This window comes from Pinus tabuliformis, chromosome 2_1 (assembly GCF_031772625.1).
Source record: "Pinus tabuliformis cultivar Carrire ecotype Pingquan chromosome 2_1, CPIR1, whole genome shotgun sequence".
Classification (NCBI taxonomy): Eukaryota; Viridiplantae; Streptophyta; class Pinopsida; order Pinales; family Pinaceae; genus Pinus; species Pinus tabuliformis.
In genome coordinates, this window is record NC_142299.1 from 779,919,112 (window position 1) to 779,923,995 (window position 4,884).

Sequence of the window (4,884 nt, forward strand, 5' to 3'; positions counted from 1 at the left end):
GGACACTTTAAATTCTTCAATATTGTCGCATGAAGTAGGTAACAGATGCCATAAGTTGACATATCCTTTATACGTGGTTTTTTTCTCCCCATAATATAACAACAAAGCCAGTGATGAAAGATCCAGAAGGCTCAACTGACATCATTCATTCCTACTCCTGCAGTATATAGCAAGTTAATATGACTCAACAAAAGTCCAAGGGAGCAACTCGACACCTCATTATACTTTAGTCTTTTCAAACAAGTTTGAAAATAATGAAGTGACATGTCCATGTTTTTTATATGGTATAGCTATTATTTACATATTACTCGTAGTCATCATGCTCTTAAAATCCAATTTTGTAAAGTGGTTAAAGTTTTCCAACCGTTCAACAAAATCGCGTGAATAATGATATCATGCGTACACAGAAATGCGGAAAATAACTCATCACACAATCTGGGTAAGACTGCGTATACAAATCAAAACAATATAGATATTTAGGCCGATAGGCCTTTCCTATTGAAAGAGACTTTCGTCGTCTTTTTCAATCTCACGTTGACACCTGGACCGTCTACGCTTTTGATCTCCGTCTGACATTTGTGCACAGTTTTTTAGCGCGACCAGTCTGCTTTAACGCATTTTCAGGTTTTTAGCGCCACCCGTCGTCATGGTCTTCATCATCCTGTCTCGTCATGCTCTTCATCATCCTTCAGACGAAATGGTAGGAATTTCTGTTACGGTCTTCATCCTTCATAGGTATTTCTGTTATGGTCTTCGTCCTTCATGCAGAATGATATCCATTTGTGATATCAAAGATCGAATCCGAGATGGTGCAGTCAACCACTTAAATAAAAAAAGGCCAGAGGAATCGACGAGCATTATCCAGGCCCTGCAGCAATCGACATAGTTGAAGTTGTGTCCATAGTCTCAGGGTTCCATGGCCATGGCGATCGCAGCGGGAGCTGCGTTTTGTACGTTACCCTCGTTGTCCTCCTCCTTAGAATTGAATAATTGGAAGCCCTTGAATTCCAATACCCACCTTCACTTCAACCATAACAGGAGCCTAAACACTGCCAGATTATCAGTGAGAGCCATGTCCTCGTCGACCGGCGTCCTGACGCAGGATCAGTTGAAAAAATTGGCTGCAGAGAAAGCCGTGGAATATGTGGAGAGCGGCATGGTGCTGGGATTGGGCATCGGCTCCACCGCTGCCTTTGTCGTGGCTAGAATCGGGGAGCTTATGAAGGCCGGGGAGCTGAAAGACATCGTGGGCGTCCCCACCTCCAAGCGCACTGCCGAGCAGGCCGCGTCTCTAGGCATCCCCCTCTCGGTGCTTGATGATCACCCCAACATTGACCTCGCCATCAATGGCGCCGACGAGGTCGACCCGGAGCTCAACCTCGTCAAGGGCCGCGGTGGCGCGTTGCTCCGAGAGAAGATGGTGGAGGCTACCTCCGCAAAGTTCGTGGTCATCGTCGACGAATCGAAGCTCGTCAGTGGCCTCGGCGGCAGCGGCCTAGCAATGCCTGTGGAGGTGGTGCCCTTCTGTTGGAAGTACAATGCTTCGAGGCTGCAATCCCTCTTTCAGGCCGAGGGCTGCGAGGCGAAGCTCAGGATGGACGGTGACAAGCCGTACGTTACAGATAACGCCAATTACATCGTGGATTTGTATTTCAAGACTCCGATCAAATATTCGAGGGCCGCGGCTAAAGCCATGCTGGCTTTCGAAGGCGTGGTCGAGCACGGGCTCTTCTTGGATATGGCCACGGCTGTAATCATTGCTGGGGCGGAAGGTGTTAGGGTCAATACCAAGTGAGAAATTTTTGGGTTGCCGTGATGACTGTCGGTGTCCGGGTAGCTTTCTGTAATCAGCTAGAAATAAATGCAATATAAATATTGCATGCATTTGTATCGAGTTAGCAGGTAATTGTTTGACTAAATTCAAATCGTTTAGGCCATATGGGGCTTTGGATCACTGTACCTATTTGGCATGAGACCAAGTGTTTCCTTTCTACAATATCTTACATTGAACGACGTATACAGTTTCTTTGAAAAGCCTGCAAATATTGAAAAAGTTGTTTGAAATTAGCAAATGAAAAAATTTTCTATCCAGTTATTATTCAATTTCAGAGGCAGAGTTGCCGGACGTTTCTTTGTGATGTTTTTGCCCTTTAAACGCAACATTTTCCATCTTGTTCTACTATCTGCTGTTTAAATGTTTATCAATTAAGCTTGTTCCATTTCAGTAGAAACATCTGGTATTGGATGTATCAAATATATTTAAATTGATTATCATTTTACACTGGTCAAAAATATTGTTGCTCAAACCAATCTCTTTCACTTAAATTTGATGCTTCATTTCATAGGATTAGAAAAGTATTTCCTGAATTTGTTTATCATTTTACACTGGTCAAAAATATTGGTGCTCTAACTAAACTATTGTTCTTAAATTTGATGCTTCATGTCATAGGTTTAGAACAGTATTTTGTGATTTTGCTTATCTATTTGCATTAGCAGACAGCAGTCTTAAAATGATGCACTAAGTTAGCCCATAAATTTGAATTTTCCTCCAACGTACTTGCGAGTATGCTGGTTACCAGTGGCAAATTGGAATCTTTTACCGCATTTATCTGTGATTGATAATTTGTTCTTTGGATTATTTGCAATATGTTTTGCCAATTGTGCCATCTGACCATGGAACATCTTTCATTCCTAACTACAAAGTGGTATATTTATTTTCAGAAAAACCACTTGTTGTTTGAGCTTTCTGGGTACAAACTGCGCAATTTTTTTTGGACATTTCACATGTTTTTACATATTTTATATCCAGAAAGGTCAAGCAACATGATGACTAACTGTGAAAACTTATACACTCAAACCATTTGTACTTTTTGCATAACAGCTCCAAGATCTTCCCAAGCTCTTCTGGTAAAAGGTAAACTGCTTTTCCTACGTATGGCCATTGCATATGTGGTGCATAATGTTCAAGGATCGCTAAAGATTGCTTGTGAACTTATAAGTGTGGTAGCTCCCCATGTCAATCTTTTGGAGTATTTCTAGAGCCGGATAAAATTCTTAATGCAGCATTGGAAAACTTTAGCATTGCATATTTGCAGATTTTTGGTTGAGTGAAATCTGTTTTTAAATGGTCTTTGAAGGTTCAGGAACAGGAACCATCTTCAAAACACCAGAGATGTTAATTCAACAATCTTTTTTGACAATATTGTATGCCAAAATAAGGATTTTGTGTATAAACTGTTAGTTCATCATTAAATTATAGTCTAAACATATGACCTACTTGGTATCAGTCTGAAAAAATATTGGATTCTATTCAGCTGCGCTGAGAATCATCTATTATGATGTTTCTGAGCCACATTAGTGTTTGTAGGTTTGTGGATAATGCAAATCCAATGAGAGATGGGGTTCATGTTTTTCTTGTTCTTAAATTTGACATAGCCTTGAAACTTTCCTTTCAGTTAGGAGCAGGTCAATAGGAAATTTTCCAACTGAGGCACTGCAAAAGTCTAGAGGCACATGAACAAATAATTTGAGAATAAATTCCTGAAAGATCTAGCGAAATAGTTTTTGAATGACCTTGTGAGAATTGCGGTGATTGTGGAATACACAGTCGGTCTCTCATTTTTAATTCCAAGCATTGATAAAAACATGTGACAACACTGATTACTTGTCTCAGTTTCCAACTATCTTCTTCGTCATTCCTTAAAAGCATCTTGTGCATGTATTTGGGTCTCGTAGATTGGGTTTTACCACATCTTACTGTGTTTACAATGTTTTTTTATACACATCCTTTTGACATTTTAGCTACTTCTTACCATGGTTATTCTTTTTTTTGTTGGATGTGACTCAAGTGCCATTAACCCACTTTGGTCATATGTGGACATTAAAAGAACCTTTTTCATGTATCTACACAGAAAATTTAAAAACAACATGTATTTTCACTACCAATATACTGACCTCACAATCTGAGCCATTGTTTCCATCGCAGAGGCTACCTGCAATGCTTCCAATGCATCCAGGTAAGCTTGGTCCTGCCTCTGCAAATCTTCCTGCACATTTTTCATTTATTAGTCATCAAGGTCTCTCAAACCCTCTTTGCATCCAACAAAAATTCATGAGCAAACTAATCATGTATAAAAGGATTTAAGACATTCAGTAAAACTTTCTCTGTCACTAAATACACCCTCTAAACATACGTCCAACAAAGCCCACAACTAATATCAAGGAAACCTCATGGTATCCAGCAAGAATTGGTGATGAGCACCTTTCATTCATACATCACGGCTTTGCAAGCCCTCATTACACCAAACAAGAATTCGTGACAAGATATCCAGTAGTGTTCTTGAATTTTTCGTTGGGTAAAGAAATTAAGAATTCGCGGATTCTTTTTTTCTGTTTTGGTCAATTTTCTCATGCTACATTCGACCTGACTGACGGGTTTTTGTATAAAGACTCTTATTCAGGGTAAATATATTGGAATTTGCCACAGCATAGGAATCTGCGCACGCGTTTGGAGCCTCATTTTTTCGGTATCTGTGTGGGTCTATTTTTCTTTTAGTCATGAATCAAAATTTTCTATTTGAACGAGTCAAACTGTCCGCTACAAAAATTAGTGACAAAATCGGTATAAATTTAGGTTTGCAACCGTGGAGTTGTTGTTAATCTCATTCAGAAAGAAATCTTGCAAAGTGCGTCGATTGAGAAGTTCGGCTCTGTTAGCTTTTCAGATGGTAGAATTTTATAAAGCTTCTTGTTGTCCCGTTTGTTGAAATTGGATCCCCAAAAGCCACTCGAACCGTGTTTCTGCAAAATAACCATCATATTTTGATTGATTGAGCGGTTGTAGAATTAGGTTTATAAAATGAACCCAGATTGTCAAAATATCAA

The 4,884-nt window shown here is 39.7% G+C and overlaps 1 pseudogene; it reads left to right on the forward strand.

Moving 5' to 3' along the window:
* Positions 1-793: 793 nt before the first annotated feature.
* On the forward strand, positions 794-1,925 carry LOC149202892 (putative ribose-5-phosphate isomerase 3, chloroplastic pseudogene; annotated as a pseudogene).
* Positions 1,926-4,884: the final 2,959 nt, after the last annotated feature.